Source organism: Capra hircus, chromosome 5, assembly GCF_001704415.2.
Source record: "Capra hircus breed San Clemente chromosome 5, ASM170441v1, whole genome shotgun sequence".
Classification (NCBI taxonomy): domain Eukaryota; kingdom Metazoa; phylum Chordata; class Mammalia; order Artiodactyla; family Bovidae; genus Capra; species Capra hircus.
The window spans coordinates 74,252,381-74,271,869 of NC_030812.1; the positions used below are offsets into that span (position 1 = coordinate 74,252,381).

At 51.5% G+C, this 19,489-nt stretch overlaps 2 long non-coding RNA genes across 2 annotated transcripts; both read right to left on the minus strand.

Annotated features, from left to right (window-relative positions):
* On the minus strand, window positions 10,579-13,435 carry LOC102179174. The gene is made up of 3 exons (XR_001918155.1): window positions 13,346-13,435; window positions 12,667-12,810; window positions 10,579-10,673 (listed from the first exon to the last, which is right to left on the minus strand). It is a non-coding gene; the product is annotated as an uncharacterized LOC102179174 (long non-coding RNA).
* Window positions 14,255-15,293, minus strand: LOC108633168. Its single transcript, XR_001295717.2, has 3 exons — window positions 15,209-15,293; window positions 14,795-14,915; window positions 14,255-14,462 (listed from the first exon to the last, which is right to left on the minus strand). It is a non-coding gene; the product is annotated as an uncharacterized LOC108633168 (long non-coding RNA).

Consider the following 19,489-nt stretch of genomic DNA (forward strand, 5'->3'; position numbering starts at 1 on the left):
TCAGTGAGCTGGCTGACATTGAATCTCTCTCACTGACTGGTTTCCACTTTGGGTGCTGGTTAATAAAGAGACAGCCTGCCGGAGGCCCCCATGTTTGGTGGGTGGCTGGTTTCGCTTTCAGGATGAGTTAGACTCAGCCCGTTGTGAATCCTCCCACTGCACAGAGTCACAAACCCACCCCGACTTGTGTGAACCAGATCAGCGCATGCTCTGTTTACCAATTCCTCCTTCCCTGGGGAAGGCCTGCACCCCCTCATCCCTACCCGGAGGGAGTTTCTACCACGTGCCAGGGGTTCTGGGCAGGGCCAGGGCATGTGTGAGGGTGGCAGGGAGCCTCGAGCACTGGCTGACCCCCTCCCACATTCACGCGCCTCCTCACACTCTGCCCAGCAGTCAAACCACCAACATCCCCACCCAACACCAGGCTGGAGCTGAGAACACATGTATCTTTGCTATGATTCTGCTTCATTTCAGTCCTGTCTCTCCTCCCAGGCCAGGGCGCCTTCGAGGGGACACAGGCTGGGAATCTAGGGACCTGGGTTTGAGTTCCAGCAGCGGCCCCAACCCCCAAGTCACACGTCCTCCCCTGCGGTAATCACCATTCTGGGGCTGCAGACCATGGGAACAGGCTGTGGCTAACTCGGGCAATACAGAAATGAAAGGATCTGGAGTGGTTCCCAAGACCAAGACCTCAGCGGAGCAGATTCCAGGCCAGCTGCAGGGACCTGGCTGCGAAGATGCCTTCAAGGCACCAAACTCCAGCTGTTTCCTGGCCCCATTCCACTCCTCTTCAAAGAGTACCATTGGCTATGATGAGGTCAAATGACCACCCCTTGGCTGGAGAGGTTGGATGGAGTACTTTGATTGACAGGTTGACCAAGATGTCATCTAATGCAGGTTAATCTCCAAAGAGAAATGAGTGATGTTACCAGAAACAGGGGGCCAGATGATGCTGAATAAGCAAGAACCAAAAGGGTTAGACCACTCCTCTTTGGGCCCAGCCTCCCAGCCCTACAAGGACAGGATCAGGTCAGACAGAATCTTCCAGGAAAGGCATCCTCTGATTGGAGGAATCCAAACTGGGCACCTTGCTTTCCTGCTGGGGTGGGGTGCAGGAGGGTGAAGGAGGAGCCACAGGGTGGTGGGAGAGGCTCTTCTCAGTCCTCAGAGGGGGCTTCTGGCATGAGGGTGCATTGCACTCCCACCCTGGAGCCTCCCTATTTAAGAGAGAACCAGGCAGGGTCAGGGCAGCTGCCTGAGTGGGAAGGAGGGACGCTTACCTCCTCCCCTACATGGGGCTTAAACCAGTGACCTTGATCTCATGGGCCCCGGGGAGCTCATGAGCTAACTTGAAAGCAGCAAAGGATGAAGGGCCCCAGGCTGCATTACCCCATCTCAGGGCAAGGCCGGAGGAACGCTGTGACTAGCTCGTTCCTCAGGGCCTGGAGTTGGGAAATAACCTAAACTGGGACTTGGTCAGCAACCGGCTGTACTCGCCAGGAGGCCCTCGCCTGCTCCAGACTGAGGAAGGTGATTTGTATACCCACTTTTCACGGGTCACCAGATGGCACCCCCTGGAAACAACCCTATTAGGTAGAAAACAAAGACCTTGGGATGAGGGAGCGAAGGGAGGGGCAGGTCTCGAAGGCAGAGCTGAGTCAGATGCTCAGCCATCCAGGCCCCCAGCACAGAGCTCTCTGTCTACAACCTCTTGGCTGACCCATCCCCTAACCTCCACCTCTTCAGAAGCACCCAGGAACCCCAGCCTCACCACCACTGTCCAAGCCAGGACTCAAGGACCAACCAGGCCTGGCCAGTGCACCAGAGTCCGGGCGGGGTAGGGGGGCCTGGGCAGAGCAAGGGGGGGACCAAGGGGCACGTCCATCGAGAGGATGTGGCCGAGGGCTTCGGGCCTGCGGTTCCAGGCAGAGCGCTGCTGGCCCCTGGCTGAAGTCACCTGTGCCCTTCCCGCAGGAAGCAGGGGGCGGCAGGAGCGGAGGGGGCAGGGGAAGCTGTGAGTTGTGTGGTTTAGACTGTGAAGCGCACACTGGGGTGAGCCCGGACACTCAAGTGGGTGGGCCTGGTGAGCTGCTTCTGCCACCAGGCCCTCTTCCTGTGTCTCTCTTCTCACCTCTGTCCTGAAACCTGCCCAATAACACCTGTTCCTCCTCAGCGCCTTCAGCACAGACCACCAAGAAGGTTCAGAACAGCCCACCTCAGACAGAAGAGGCGCCAGCATCACCAAGGCTCCAGAGGGCAGAGCACCGCGAAGGTACACTGAAAGAGGCCGAAAGTCCTCAGAGCTTTCTCTGAGGCACCAGGCACCAGTGCTGACCACACTGCCCCGGTCCCTACCATGCTCCAGGCCCTGTTCCTAGTTTATGGGTGTTAATTCCCGAATAGGCCAAGTGTGGTCAGATCCAACAGCACCAGCATCCCCAGGTGCTTGTCAGAAACGTGGTATCTCAGGTCCCACCCCAGACTGAATCTGAATCTGCATCTTAACCAGGTTCCCAGGTGATTTCTGCACACATGAAAGTTTGAGAAGCATCATATTAATTCATTTAATCCTGATAACAGTACTTGGTACCTCAGACAGTAAAGAAAGTGCCTGCAATGCAGGAGAACCGGGTTCAATCCCTGGGCTAGAAAAATCCTCTGGAGAAGGGAATGGCTACCCACTCCAGTATTCTTGGCTGGAAAATTCCATGGACAGAGGAGTCTGGTGGCCTACAGTCCATGGGGTCACACATGGGGTCAGACATGGGGTCAGACATGACTGAGCAACTAACACTTTCAGGTAGGTATTCTTACGATCCTCTTTTACAGATGAGGAAACTAAGGCACAGGTTAAATGGCTTGCCCACGGCCGCACAGCGGGGTTAGTGCCAGGGCTGGGACTTGAACCCAGACCATCTGGCTCCAGAGGACATACTCCTCACTGCTGGGAGGCCACTGCCTTCGGAATGAGAGGACCATGGGGATTCCAGTCACTGCTGGCCATTCGGCGCCGGTTCTACCCTTGCTGGCCTACCTTCCAGAACCCACTCCAGCCTTCCTGCTATTCTTCGGCCCTCCGCCTGTCTAAGGAGAGTCTGAATCATGGTTTTCTCAGGCATAGAAGGCAAGAACACCCACCAGTTGCATGGACCATTCGTCAAGCATGTGTCATACTGGGAGTTACGACCCTTACAAAAGATGCTCAGGATTCAAGTCTGCCTCCGAGAGTCCAGGGCCTAATAGAAGAGACAGAAGACAGGAATGGTCATATGGGTGAATAAAACTTATCTGGAGGTGTTCAGACACTCCCTGTGTGGCTGCCTCTTTAAGGCAGACCACAGGGAGGAGGAAGTTTTGAGCCAGACCTTGAAGGCTGAAATATCTAACACAGGACAAGCGTCAGAGACTAGCTTGAGTGAAGGGGCAGAGGAGGGTGTAGATACAGGTGTAAAGCGGCCTGTGTGGCTGAAGTGGGTGCATGGAGCTTAGCTTAAAGCATCCCCCGCTCCAACCCTCAACTGATGCCCAGCTCCCCTCCACAGCCTCTCACCCGGAGTGCCCAGACTCCCTTGAATGCCCCGCTATGATGAGGAGACCACTCCTTCCTATAGCAGGAAGCCCAGGCCATCTCTGGTGTGCCCACAGATATGTTCATTCTAGCCAGCACACCTGTGTACAGGTAGATGTCCTTCAAGCACACCTGAGCCATGCAGATCCAGCCGGTCCTGCTACTACCTAGGAAGTAACAGATGCCTGAACACCCAAGACATCTGCTGTACTAGACAGGCCCCCACCCCTAGAGCCTTGAAGTCCTGGCTCCGTGGGCCTTAGCATCTTGACTCCACCCTGCTTGGAAGAACCCTGAGGTTGGCATGGCCACACACACAGTAGGGAGCCCTCTGGATGGTGCTCTTTGCTGAAGGCGCTGAGCATGCGCAGGTAATAAACACAGCCTGCTTGTCCTGGGCTGGAGTGACACTGATGTGAGGTCCCCCTACAATGCCATTTAACACCCACTGCAGCCACAGGACCTCCCTCCACCATGACTACCACTAGACATGAGAACACCCAGGGCTCCCTCGTAATTGGGATCTGAGCTCAGATCGGTGACCCTAGCGTCACGTTCTGAGCACCTACACAAGATTCCTTCCCTCCTTCCCCTCATTGCCCACCTCCCCCGCACTTGCCTTAGTATTTTGCACACAAAGGGCACTCAGTAAGTAATTGCTTTAGAACATTTGAGTTTAGGGACTTCCCTGATGGCTCAGTGGTTAAGAATCTGCCCGGCCATGCAGGAGATGGCCACACGCCATCCCACATGACAGAAGCCCGCATACGGCATGGGCCGCAAGGAAAGATCCCACGTGAGGCAGAAAAGATCCTGCATGCTGTAACTAAGACCCTACAGAAGTGAAATAATAAATAAATATTAAAACACACACACACACACACACACACACACACACAAACACGGAGTTATAAGCCCAGAAGTTGCCACCAGGGGGCGATGCGTGCTGCTCCCCAGCTTCCACCTTGGAGGGAGGTGAGATGAAGGCAAGGAGAGTGGCCCAATGTGGACACTGGCTATTTCTGCCCTGAAGAGGGCAGGTGCCCACAGGACAAGACAAGGAAGCAAGCAAGGCCCATCAATTCCAGGCAGGAGGCATGAGGGGAACCCAAGGAAAGAGAAAGCCAAGAGAATGACCCACAAGGGATCTTGGAGACTCTCAGATCTATCCTCTCCCTGTAGAGATGGTGAGCCTGGGCCCGGATAGGGGCAGATGTCAGCCTTAGGTCACACAGCAGGGCGGAGGTTTAAACCCTGCCCTCCAGCCTCCCAGAACCCTTCGTCCCACTTAACCCCCAGATACAGAGAAGGAAGCTTAACTCAACGGATCCCTCATCTTCCTCTAGTTGAAACAGATCAGAAATGGGTTCCTGAGACAGCCCCAGGCCCCAGCCCTCTGCTCCTGCTGCATCTCCTTCCCAAACACCCTCACCTCTGACCCTAACTACCCAAGGACTCACAGTCCTGCAGCTCTTGCTGTGACCCACCTCCTCAGCCCTCCATCTCCCTTGTTCTGTTCATCTGGCCATCATTCTGTCCCCCAAGGACCACTGCCAAGCCTTTGGGCTCAGCTGCTGACATCTTAGAATGAAAATCAGATAACATCCTGTCCTTGCTTGAACCCCCGCCCAACAAAGGCTTCCCGCTGCCCTTATGATACAACCGCACCTGCTCGCCCTGCAAGTCTCAGCCCTACTGCCCCTCCCCCTGGAAGGCTCTAAGCTCAAACCTGCCGGACCCTCACCGTGCTCCCTCTGACCTACTGCAGTCTTCCCAGACCAGCCTCACCCCATCTAAAGCCGATATGTGCCTATTAAGTCCTGGCACCCACCTGTCTCCCCAGAGCACTCACTCTCATTTTTAATTGATTGGACATTGGGGAAGGATTTGCTTGGGATCTGTCCTCCTGGCTGGACCGTGGCTCCTCAAGATCACAGGCCAACTCCATGGAGTCCCATGGCTTCTCTGGCAACTAAAGCCCTTTGTGATTCAGGGAAGGTGCTCAGATTATAATTGTTGAAAGAACTGATGGATGGAGGTGACAGCTTATGGTGAGCAGTCTCGAATTCGTGATCTCCGAAGGAGAGGAGAGGATTTCGCTTCAGGACCAAAGACATGGCTCCAGTCACTCAGAGCTTTGCAAAAGTTTCATTATAGTGAAAAAGAGATGGAGAAAGCTTCTGACATAGACATCAAAAGGAGGCAGGGAGCACCTCACTCACTAGTTGGGATGGGGCTTTATATACTTTATCAATTTGTTAGTAACAATAGATTAAAAGAATGTTTCAAGGTTTTAAAGTCTTACTAGACCCACCCCCATAACATACATTTTAGGATAACAGGATTAGCCTGAAGGTTCTTGTTAAAAAGGAGTAACATATCCTCAAGCAAGATACATTGTTGTTATATAATAATTAGTATAGAACTTAAGGAAAAACATACCCTTCTGGCTCAGACGGTAAAGCGTCTGTCTACAATGCAGGAGACCCGGGTTTGAGCCCTGGGTTGGGAAGATCCCTTGGAGAAGGAAATGGCAATCCACTCCAGTACTATTGCCTGGAAAATCCCATGGACAGAGGAGCCTGGCGGGCTGCAGTCTACGGGGTTGCACAGAGTCGGACACGACTGAGTAACTTCACTTCACTTCAGCAAGATGAGTTATTTTGTTGTGTAATCATTCCGTTCAGTTCAGTCGCTCAGTTGTGCTCAACTCTTTGCGACCCCATGAATCGCAGCACGCCAGGCCTCCCTGTCCATCACCAACTCCCGGAGTTCACTCAGGCTCACGTCCATTGAGTCAGTGATGCCATCCGGCCATCTCATCCTCTGTCGTCCCCTTCTCCTCCTGCCCCCAATCCTTCCCAGCATCAAAGTCTTTGCCAATGAGTCAACTCTTTGCCTGAGGTGGCCGAAGTACTGGAGTTGCAGCTTTAGAATCATTCACTCCAAAGAAATCCCAGGGTTGATCTCCTTCAGAATGGACTGGTTGGATCTCCTTGCAGTCCAAGGGACTCTCAAGAGTCTTCTCCAACACCACAGTTCAAAAGCATCAATTCTTCAGTGCTCAGCCTTCTTCACAGTCCAACTCTCACATTCATACATGACCACAGGAAAAACCGTATCCTTGACTAGATGGTCCTTTGTTAGCAAAGTAATGTCTCTGCTTTTGAATATGCTATCTAGGTTGGTCATCACTTTTCTTCCAAGGAGTAAGCGTCTTTTAATTTCATGGGGGCAGTCACCATCTGCAGTGATTTTGGAGCCCAAAGAAATAAAGTCTGACACTGTTTCCACTGTTTCTCCATCTATTTCCCATGAAGTGATGGGACCAGATGCCATGATCTTCGTTTTCTGAATGTTGAGCTTTAAGCCAGCTTTTTCACTCTCCACTTTCACTTTAGCTCTGGGCTTAAAGAAAGTTAGTATTAGGCAATCTTTTTAATTGGTTTTAATTTAGGATAGTTTCCATAACAACTCAGAGCTTAAGAAAAAAAAGTCTTATGTAACTAAGATGAAGGAATGTAGAAAAAACATTTGTCCCTTTCTCCTCCTTGAGGGCCCTGGACTCCTTATCAACCTACCTAAGAATAGCTCTCTCAGAGGGACGGATGGATGAGGGATGTTGTTCAGTCTCTAAGTCATATCCGACTCTTTGCAACCCCATGGACTGCAACACACCAAGCTTCCCTGTCCTTCACTGTCTCCTGGAGTTTGCTCAAATTCATGTCAATTGAGTTGGTGATGCTATCCAACCTTCTCATCCTCTGCTGGCCACTTCTCCTCCTGCCCTCAATCTTTCCCAGCATCAGGGTCCTTACCAATGAGTTAGCTCTTTGCATCAGGTAGCCAAAGTATTGGAGCTTCGGCATCAGTCCTTCCAATGAATACTGAGGGTTGATTTCCTTTAGGATGGCTGGTTTTGATCTCCTTGCATTCCAAGGAACTCTAAAGAGTCTTCTCCTGAACCACACAGTCTCAAAGCATCAATTCTTTGGCACTAAGCCTTCTTTATGGTCCAACTCTCACATCCGTACATGACCATTGGTAAAACCATATTTGTGACCATACGAACTTTTGTTGGGAAAGTGATGTCTATGCTTTTCATACACTGTCTAGGTTTGTCATATCTTTTCTTCCAAGGACCAAGTGTCTTAATTTCACGGCTGCAGTCACCACCCAATGTGATTTTGGAGCCCAAGAAAATAAAATCTGTCACTGCTTCCACCTTTTCCCCTTCTATTTACCATGAAGTGATGGGACTGGATGCCATGATCCTAAATTTTTTGAACATTGAATTTAAAGTGAGCCTTTTCACTGGAGGATGGAGGGATAGATGGATGGATTGGGACAAAGATGAAGGATGAAATGAAGGAAGGTCTTGGCATTGGGTTGAGAAAGGATCTATTCTCCCATTCATTAATCTAACAGTGATTTACTGAGTACCTACTGCCAGCACATGCTGGGCACTCTGGGTGTTACAGAATGCATGGGACTTGAAATCTGTCTAACTCAAGGAAATATGGGAGTAGGGCAAATATGCAAATGAAAACAACAAAGGGAGGGTGTCAGTACAATAACCATTGGGTTAAATTTTCACAACTGTCCTAATATCAAATGATAACAGTAAATACTACGGTTGATTCTAAATATTTCAAGGTTTTATCTAAATAAAGTAACAATGCAGGAAAAAAAATCATTTTTCAGATTAAATAGGCAATTTTGTCTTTAGAAAATGTGGTCATAATAAGTATAAAATGCATAGAGTAGGCCAGTTCAAATAAAACATATACAGAGAGGAAAAAAAAACCAGATCCTTGCTTGACTAAGCCAAGAAGGGAAGACCTTTTAGCTACCTTCTAAACCTTCTATATATGTCCTTAACCTTCTAAAATTCTAGGCTTGTATTCATTCAATCAACAAATGTTTATTGAGTACCTACTATGTAGCAGCTCTCTTCTAGGTTCCTGGACTGTAACAGTATAGAGCTCACAGTCTGGTGGGAGTCGGGGTCAGGGGAGACAATAGCAATGGGTGGGCAGAGACAGTAAATGCAATAGCCAAGTAAATTTCATAAGGAGGGGCTTCCCTGGTGGCTCAGAGGTAAAAATCCACTTAAAAGCTCAGGAGACACAGGTTCGGTCTTTGGCCCTATAAGATCCCATATGTCTCAGAGCAACTAAAAGAAATCAAAAGTTTGAGATTTCAGGGTAGAGAGAGTGGAAATGGTCTCACTGGCCTCACACTAACTCACAAGCCCACTGGCAAGTCCCACTCCCTCTCTGAACCCCTGTTCCCGTCTGTAAAGCACGCCCACGTTACCACCCTGCAGGTAACATCCAGTGAGTTAATGATGGTCAAAGGGCACCCTACCCACACTCCAATGCTGCCCCAGCAGCTGCCCCCAGTCCCTGCCTTCTGCCCAGGCTGTATCACCACCTCAGCTCCCCATCAGCACCTGCAGGGACTGTCCTAAAGGCCAGGGGCTGGCTCCAGTGGCTCCAAACCTCATGGCTGCCTAGCTGGGGCTTGGCCCACATCTGAAGCTCATATTCCATGCCTGGAGCGAGATTCCCCAGGAAGATCCTTGCTGGTTCTGCCTGAGGGTCAGTAGCACAGCGTCCTTGGGCAGAGACAGGGCTGTCAGACCAGAGGGGTCTGCACTGCCCCCTCACTTCCTGTGGCAGGGATGAGTGAGAGTATGAGCAGAGCAGTGCCTTCCTTTACCCCTTCCAGCCCTCCACCCTGCACTGTCCCCCACTCCTACAGGAAGGCTCCCCAACTAGCCACTTGCAGGGGCCCCAGGAATCAGGGTCTTCGTGAACTCCTCCCCCTCTCTCAACTCCAGTATCCAAAGCCATCTGTCAATCAGCTGGTTCCACCTCCAGAACCTATTCTGGACGCTTCCCTCTTCTCTCCACTCCTTCCTCCTGCAGGTCTGAGCCCCCATGACCTCTGAGCCCCGTCCAAGGTCTCCCTCCTTCCCTGTGCCCCGCACCCCTGTGCTCTGCTGCAGTCTCTTCTCCACTCAGCCATAAGGAGAGGTTTCCCATAGACCTCTTCCTGCTTGGCGTCACCTTTTTTGTTTTTTTTTCCAGTGCGCCAGACACACAGGCCATCTCTTGCCTTTGCGATGGTTCTTTCCTCTGCCTGGAAGACCCTCCCCAGATCCTCAAAGCCTCAATTCCTGCCTAAGCCCCAGATCTCAGAAAGGCCTGGTCGCATGAGTCTGAAGGAGCCTGGCCCAGGCCTTCTCAACTGTGCTATCACAATGAAATCTCATGAGAGTATGTAGAAACATCACAGAGTCTCTTCCTATGCCCCATGCGAGTTTCCTCCGAGGCAGCTTGTCAGGTCTCCCTCCATTCTCGCCCCAGCATCCAGCGTGGAGCAGGTACTCAGGGAATGTTTGTTGAGTGCGAGAGCGAGTAATGGAATGGGTAAGTGAACGAGTGGTGGTTCTACAGTAAATAATCTGCCGCATGCAGAGACCTGGGTCGAATCCTTGGGTCAGGAAGGTCGTTGGAGAAGGGAATGGCAACCCTTTCCAGTATTACTACCTTGAGAATCCCATGAACAGAGGAGCCTAGCAGGCTACAGTCCCTGGGGTCACAAAGCATCGGACACGTCTGAGTGACTAACACACAGTCAATGAGTAAGAGATCAACCCCCATGGACGTGGACCACACTGGATTTGAAGAGGGAAGAGTGGCTGCCCAATGCCTCTGGAATCTTCAGAGGGGAAGTCACCTGCCTCTTGACTTTGTAAATCTTGCCTTGAATACGATACCAGCTGGACCCTTGGGGTGTCAGAGGACCCCAGAGGGAGGTGGTGGGGGCAGTTCCAGTGAGCAGCAGGGGTTGATTAGGGGCTTCTGTGGCTTTGCTGAGATGAAGGATGGACAGGGTGCCCAGGACAGGGAGGAGTCAGGGCAGGTGGGATGGAGCCAGGTACTCACTTCCCAGCTGCAGCCCGCAGACCTAGTCCGGACCTCAAACTCCATGATGTCTTGGATGTAGTGGGATACCTGGGAGATGGTCCAGGTTATGTTGCACCTATGGGTCTCTATGTGGGCGACTCGGAGTGAGTGGGGTGGAACCAGACGAACTGGAGACAGGAGAGAGACAAAGGCAGACAGAACAAGATTGGGGGGTGCCACATGCTGATGCTGAGATGAGAAAGCCGAGCCGAGCTCCCACCTTCACCTCTGTACCTGCTATTCCTCCCTCCTGGTGCTCTCTTTTCCCAGGGATCGGCAGGTCCCTGCTCAAACATCACCCATTCAGAGAAGCTTACCCCGCCCACCCACCACTCTCTGTCCCTGTCGCTTGTTTCATTTTTCTACCTAGTACTTATCATCATCTGATATATTAAATTTCTACTTCTGATTCTTTATTCGTTTTCTGTCTGCCCCACCAGACTGAGCTCTCTGAGGGCAAGGACTTGATCTCTGGAGTATCCTTGGTGCCTGGAACGTTACCCAGCACATGGTGGGCACTTGATTAGATATCTGTGGAATGGATGAATCGAGGCACACTTTCTCTGCAATCAGATTTGATCAAAGAGATTTACCTGGATCATCTCATTTAATTTAATTCTACTTCATCACTCTTATATAAGACTGTATGATTCTGAAGTTCAATTGATCTAAATTTTTATACTTCTGAGACTCTGTAGAACTCCACAAATAATAATTAGCAAATGTTTATTGAGCAAGTGCTAAACAATTTCTGTATCTTGGCTTATAGACTCCTACAGCAACCATGCTTTTGGTGTTGTTTAGCTGCTAAGTTGGAGAAGGCGATGGCGCCCCACTCCAGTACTCTTGCCTGGAAAATCCCATGGATGGAGGAGCCTGGTGGGCTACAGCCCATGGGGTCACGAAGAGTCGGACACGGCTAAGCGACTTCCCTTTCACTTTTCACTTTCATGCATTGGAGAAGGAAATGGCAACCCACCCCAGTGTTCTTGCCTGGAGAATCCCATGGACGGGGGAGCCTGGTGGGCTGCCGTCTATGGAGTCGCACAGAGTCGGACACGACTGAAGTGATTTAGCAGCAGCAGCAGCAGCAGTCACTAAGTTGTGCCTGACTGTTTTCGACCGCATGGACTGTAGCCCATCAGGCTCCTCTGTCAGTGGAATGTCCCAGGCAAGAAAACTAAAGTGGATTGCCATTTCCTTCTTCGGGAATTTTCATGACCCAAGGGTTGAACCTTCATCTCCTCCACTGCAGGTGGATTCTTTATCTCTGAGCCACCACAGAACACCACAGAAGCCCTACAGCAACCACAGGCAGCAGGTAACCGGTTATCCCCACTTTACAGATGAGGAAACTGAGGCTCAGACATGTTAAATGACCTGCCAGTCAGATTACACTCAGTTAATGCAGGATTGCATTTAGAACCCTGGATCTCACTCTATGCTCCCATCTCTTCCCAAGAGATGACCTCCAAGGTCGGAGAGGGAGGGGAATAGGCTGGAGGTGGGGGAGGGCATTCAGTCCTTCAACAAACTTTTGCCTAGCACCACCCAGATCAGCCCTGATGCTGAGTATTCCGAACAGAGATGTAAGGATGGCAGAAGCTCTGCCCTCAGGAAACTCACAGCCCAATGAGAGAGACAGATCCATTATCAGGCAGCAAAGACCCAGGACATAAACACCCTGAAAGAGGAGGTACCAAGGGCTCCAGGAGTCTGGGAAGGCCTCCTGGAGGAGGTGACTCCTCACTGAACTTGATGGGTGAGTGGCAATTTTGGGGGTGACAAGAGCCTTCCAAGCAGGCTGAGGCTGCTTGGCGTGCAAGTGTTTAGAGGCATGGAAGGGCAAGTTGAGCCTGGAGAGCTGGTCCTTGGTGTGGCAGCAATATAAGCCACAAGAGGAGGCATGCTGGAAAAGGAAGCCAGGCCAAGTGGCCTTGAACACTAGGGTAAGGGTCCGGGACTTCATCCCAAGTTCAGGAGGCAGTGAGTTGGAAGCTGATAGGGGTGTGGAAGCTGATGGGGACAGACTAGTGTTGGGTGATGCCAGAGGGGAAGACAGGGAAGGAAGTGCCCACCCTTCCCACCCCACGCAGGCTCCACCCTGGAGTCCTTACTCACTGTAATCAAAGGGCTTGATATCCTGGGTCATCCTCCTCCTCCACTTCCCGCCTTCAGAGCACATCACCATCAATTTCCTGATGTCCACTACGGTCAGTTTCTGAGCTTGCAAGGGAAGGAGGCTGGGGATATAACTGCCAGTAGCTGGTATGGGGATGGAGAAGATGCTGCGATGTGGATGGCAGGGGAAACCATGGCTGTAATAAGCTGGACCCCTCCCTGAGATCCTCCATCTAAGGCATGGCTCTGACTCTTTATGAAAAGGGTCAGATAGTTAATATTTTTGACGCTGCAGGTCATATGATCTCTGTCAGAACTATTCAGTGTTGCCATTGGTGCTGTCCTGCAAAAGCAGCCATAAAAAAACAGGAGAGCAAATGGGTGTGGCTGTGTGCCAATAAAACTTAATTTATAAAAGCAGAGGAACAGAGCTTTTAATTTATTTTTAATTTATAGGAGTAGAGCTGAACAGCCAACACCTCAATAACCTCAGATCCCTCCGCCCCTGGGTCAGTCATCTGCTCTCCCTGGATGCTACCTCCTTCCTCCTGCCTCCCCAGCCCAGGAAGCCCACTCTGCCGCAGCCCCTGACCACTGGGTGTGCTGGCGCCTCCACCAGAAAGATGCTCCTCTGCACTCACTGCCCCCCTGGCCACCCCTCTTAGCTCTGGTTACTCACTTCTGGAGAATGTCCCAGGACCAGGTTGCATCCCCAGGATCCTGGCTTCACTGGTTGCAGCTCAAAGGTGTGGTTTCACTGTTTTGTAGGAAAAAGCACCTCTCTTTGAAGAAAAAGAGGGACCCCCTCAGAGCTGGCCTCAGGAGGGTCCCCATGCAGCATTACTGTTCTAAGCCTGGGTTTTATGTCAACCCAACCTGTCCCACTTCCCTTTGTGAGCATCTCTCCCTCCCAGTCAAGCCCCAAGGCAGTGAAAGTGTCCAGAAACAGTTTTGTTCAGGGCACATGACCCTTCCCACCTAAAGCTCTCCAAATTCTCTCCATAGGGCTGAGGGTGCAGACGATCCTTGACAGGCCCTCCAGAGCCCCTTAGAATCACCACCTACCTGGGAGCCAAGGTCAAAGCCGCCCTGCTGGCTGCTATCAGCTGGATGTTTGGATCAGCGACCCTTCACCAGTTCCTTCCCAGCCGGCAGGTTCATTCCCCAAGCCTCTCCCCAGTCCCCTGTCCCCACAGCTGCCCTAGGCATCTCACAAATTCCCAGGTTATTCAAAAACTTTGGGGAAACCCATTTGGTCCCCCTTGCCTCTACCATCGAGTCCATCCTCGGCGTATCAGGCGAGCAACCCAGTGTCCCCAAACTACCTAGTCTGGCTCATGCCCAGCCTTGCTACTGCAGCTCGGATCGCACACCCACTGCAACTCAGGCTCCAGGAGTCTAAATATCTGACCCCCCAGTTCTTCCAGACTCCTGTGACACCAGCAGTCTGTGGGTCTTATTAGCCCAAAATTCTCAAAGTGCAGAGTTCTTGGAGTTTGATTTCAAGAGTGTAAAGTTCAGGATGATGCGACCTCCATGCCCTGTGGTTCCGTACATTTGCCGTCAACCCCACACGCACCTTGGAGGCTGACGGCTGTGCAAGCAGCAGGCGGTGGCCTGCAGGCCCTCATCATGGTTCCAGGTGCAGGAGACGTTGGCTCTCGAGTTATAGAAGCATGTGATGTTGGAAGCATTTGCCTTGAAGATGCTTCGTGTGGGGCTGGCTGTAGGCCACGCATGGCCTTCAAGGGTTCTCCCGCCACTCCTGTCCCTACCAGGTGAGGAGATGCTCAATCCTGGTGGGCAGAGAAAGGGTTCATGGGTCCGCTTCAGAGAGGACAAAACTGAGTCCCACAGCCCGCAAGGACCCCCAGACTGGTCGAGGCAGGGCAGAGACAAGAAGACATTGTCTTCCTGGGATTCGGAGAGGCCCGTGGGTACAGTGTAGACAGGATGGTCGAGGGAGAAGGTAGATACCCGGTCTCTGGTCCCATTGGCCCCGTCCCCCACCTCCTACCCCTGCTGATGGGGCTTCTGCCAAGAATCAGGGGTCTCAGAACAAGTTCTAGAAGGGCCTCGGCCTCCCTCCTGAGGAGAAGCCCAGCTCTGCAGATGCCAGGGTCCTCACCGTTCACTGCTGTAGATGCCTGAGGGATGGCCAGGGACAAGAGGAGGACGAGGAGGGACAGACAGCGGGGCAGAGCCGGAGCCGCCATCACATCCACGGGCGGGGGCTGGGGAAGGGAGCCCTGGATGGAGGAAGAAGGGGAGAGGGCGCGAGTGAGCAGCCAGCCACCTCCTCCCCCACCCAAGAGACAGGCTGGGCACTGCCCTCCCGAGGTGGGTGCGCCAGTCGGCTCCCCACCATGCCAGCCTCCAGGCCTTTGCACCTGCACACCCCTCTGCCCCACACATGCTCTTTCCTTTCCTTTGGAGATTCAGGGCCCCGTGTTGTCATTGCTGAAAGGACTCTCTGAGTGGGCCCAACCCTTATTGAAAAGTTGGGGGAAATAAGGCCCAGAAGGAGGGAAGATCTGCTTACATCCACATAGAGAGGCCAGCACAGAGATGGAATTAGAGCTCACAGACTCAGGTTAGATCTCTGGGTCAGGAAGATCCCCTGGAGAAGGAAATGGTAACCCAAATCAGTATTTTTGCCTGGAAAATTCCACAGACAGAGGAGCCTGGCGGGTTACAGTCCGTTGGGTCTCAAATAGTTGGCCACGACTGAGTGACTGAACACATCCTCTTTACCTGGCTGCTCACTCACCCATACCAAAACCATTTGTCTAGATGTTTTGAAACCATTAACCTCAGGTTAGGACTTGAACCCACGTGGCCAGGACTGGAACCCAGCCAAAACCCAGGTTGGAACTTGAACCCACCTGGATCTTTTAATTAGAATAAAAAACCCTTGGATCTTTTAATTAGAATCACTCACCTGATGTCTGGACTTACTGAGACTCAGGTTCTTTGTGTCATCACAGAAAGAATTCAGTGAGAGACAAAGTGATAGGTATGAAGTGGATTTATTCAGAATCAGAAAGAAGCACACTCCACAGACAGGGTATGCGCCACTGTAAAGTGGCAGTGAAATGTGGCCTGGTTAGTTTCTATAGACTGGGTAATTTCATATGCTGATAAGTGGGAGGATTATTCCAACTATTTTGGGGAAAGGGTGAGGATTTTCAGGAATTGGGCCACCACCTTGCTCTTTTGACAGTGCCTTGAAACTGTCAGGGGTCTCTCGATATGTCATTTAGCTTGCTGATTGAGGATCAAGGTCTAATCAAAGTCCACTTGTCTGCCAACTTGGGCCCATTTGATTCTTAATCAAATGTGCTTATGTTATGTCCTTGGGCTATGTCATTCTTTCAAAAATTGTGCCCTGCCCTTTCCCTCCTGTTACAGTTCCTCTATGCCAGGCTCTATTTCAAACCTTTAACCATGGCGATCAGGGTATCTACGGGAGATACACTCATTATTCCCCTTTTCAGAAGAGAAATTGAGGTGCAGAGAGGTGAAGCAAATTACCCAAGATCACACAGCTGATAAGAGGCAGCTGTGGAATCAGAGCCAAGGCACACTGCCTGGAGCCCAGTAAACTGTGCTGATCATCTTGTAACAAAACCTCATAGCAATTCTTGAGTAAGGGATGGGGTGGGGGAATGGGGACTAAGCCCCCACGCTGTGCCAGTGTTTCACGTGCACCAGCTCATCTAATCTGCCAGCAGCAGGGGCTGGGAGCATGCATTGTCTCATTACTCAGATGAGGAGGCCAAGGCTCTAAGCCATGAACCCACCCAATGTCACATTGCAGAAGAAGCAGAGCTGGGATTCCACCCCAGGGCTGCACCAAGAGACCCATTCCCTCCCATCATTCTGTCCCATCCAGACCCTGTCCCAGAAGTAAGGCCCACAGCTTCCCATCCTGAGCCTCACTGGCCCACCAGAGGGCATCTGGCCTGAGTGTGGAGCAGGGCCCAGAAAGTTACCTAGTTGCTCCTCCTTGCCCAGCCCAATGTCTCCCTAGAGCAATGCTCCCTGACCAGGCTGTTTGTCTCTTTGGATCCTCCAATCCCCTATAGTACAGAGCATAGCCTCAGTACTTTGCATACAAACGGTGCTCAATAATTGCTTTAAGGGCTTCCCTGGTTGGAGAAGACTCTTGGGAGTCCCTTTGGACTACAAAGAGATCCAACCAGTCAATCCTAAAGGAAATCAACCCTGAATATTCATTGGAAGAACTAATGCTGAAGCTGAAGCTCCAGTACTGATGTGAAGAGCTGACTCATTAGAAAAGACCTTGATGCTGGGAAAGATTGAAGGCAGGAGGAGAAGGGGATGACAGAGGATGAGATGGTTGAATGACATTACCAACTCAATGGACATGAGTTTGAGCAAGCTCCGGGAGATGGTGACGGACAGGGAAGGCTGGCATGCTGTAGTCCATGGGATTACAAAGAGTTGAACATGACTTAGCAACTGAACAAGGCTGCAGTAAAACTAAGCCTGCATGCAGCAACTAGAGAGTCCATGTGTCACAAGGAAAGATCTGGCATGACACAAGGAAGACCCCTCCTGCCTCAACTAAGACCTGGCATTCTGCAAAAAAAAAAAAAAACCAAACCACCAATTATGAGCCCAGAAGTTACCACTAGAGGGCGATGTGTGCCTCTTCCCAGCCTCCACACTGGAGCAGGAAAGTGAGGTGTAAGCAAGGAGAGTGGCCCAAAGTGGACAATGGCCTCTTCCTCCTTGGGAGCTCCAGGTGCCCACAGGACAAGATGGGGAAGTAAGCAGGGCCCGTCAATTCCAGGCAGGAGGCATGAGGGGAACCCAAGGAAAGAGAAAGCCAAGAGAATGACCCACAAGGGATCTTGGAGACTCTCAGATCTATCCTCTCCCTGTAGAGATGGTGAGCCTGGGCCCGGATAGGGGCAGATGTCAGCCTTAGGTCACACAGCAGGGCGGAGGTTTAACCTGCCCTCCAGCCTCCCAGAACCCTTCGTCCCACTTAACCCCCAGATACAGAGAAGGAAGCTTAACTCAACGGATCCCTCATCTTCCTCTAGTTGAAACAGATCAGAAATGGGTTCCTGAGACAGCCCCAGGCCCCAGCCCTCTGCTCCTGCTGCATCTCCTTCCCAAACACCCTCACCTCTGACCCTAACTACCCAAGGACTCACAGTCCTGCAGCTCTTGCTGTGACCCACCTCCTCAGCCCTCCATCTCCCAACCCTAACTACCCAAGGACTCACAGTCCTGCAGCTCTTGCTGTGACCCACCTCCTCAGCCCTCCATCTCCCAACCCTAACTACCCAAGGACTCACAGTCCTGCAGCTCTTGCTGTGACCCACCTCCTCAGCCCTCCATCTCCCAACCCTAACTACCCAAGGATTCACAGTCCTGCAGCTCTTGCTGTGACCCACCTCCTTAGCCCTCCATCTCCCTTGTTCTGCTCATCTGGCCATCATTCTGTCCCCCAAGGACCACTGCCAAGCCTCAGCTGCTGTCCTTTTGGGCTTCCCTGGTGGCTCAGATGGTAAAGAGTCTGCCTGCAGTGCAGGAGACCTGGGTTCGATCCCTGGGTTGGGAAGATCCCTTGGAGAAGGAAATGGCAACCCACTCCAGTACTCTTGCTGGAAAATTCCATTGACAGAGGAGTCTGTAGGCTACAGTCCATGGGGTTGCAAATAAATGAAAATCGGATAACATCCTATCCTTGCTTGAACTGCCCACCGCCCAACAAGGCTTCTCGCAGCCCTTATGATACAACCTCACCTGCTCACCCTGCAAGTCTCAGCCCTGCCCCTGCCTCCCTGTTAGCCCCTGGAGGGCTCTAAGCTCAAACCTGCCGGACCCTCACCATGCTCCCTCTGAGCTCCTACTACAGTCTTCCCAGAGCAGCCTCACCCCATCTAAAGTCGACATGAGCCTGTTAAGTCCTGGCACCCACCTGTCTCCCCAGAGCACTCACTCTCATTTGTAATTGGTTGGACATTGGGGAAGGATTTGCTTGTGATCTGTCCTCCTGGCTGGACTGTGGCTCCTCAAGATCACAGGTCAAGTCCATGGAGTCCCATGGGTTTTCTGGCAAGTGGAGCTATATGTGGCTCATGGTAGGTGCTCAAATTGTAGCTGTTGAAAGAATGGATGGATGGATGGATGGAGGGATGGATGGATGGAGAGAAGGACGGAGGGTGGAAAGAGGGAAGGTCTCAGTATTCGATTGAGACAGTGTCTCTTCATGCTCTCATCAGTATAATAGGGATTTACGGAATACCTACTGCCAGCACCCTGCTGGGCACTGTGGGAGTTACAGGATGGGTGGGACTTGAAGTCTGTCTAAATCAAGGAAGCATCTGTTAGTATGGGAGTAGGAAAAGTGAAAGTGTTATTCTCTCAGGGGTGTCTGACTCTTTTGCAGCCCCATGGACTGTATCCTACCAGGCTCCCCTGTCCATGGAATTCTCCAGGCAGGAATACCATAGTGGATAGCCATTCACTTCTCCAGGGGATCTTCCTGACCCAGGAAGATCTCCCACATTTCAGGCAGATTCTTTACCATCTGAGCCACCAGGGAAGCCCATGGGAGTAGGGCAAATATGTAAATAACTAGTAAGGGCGTATGCCAGTACCATGTCCTTTGGGATGAATTTTCAGAATATGTATCAAATGATAGGAGCAAATATATATGATTTGATTTTAAACCTTGCAAGTTTTTATCTAAATAAAGTTATAAGACAGAATAAGTCATTTTTCAGACACATTTTGTCTTTAGAAAATGTGGTCATAATGAATCTAAAAGACGTAGAGTAGG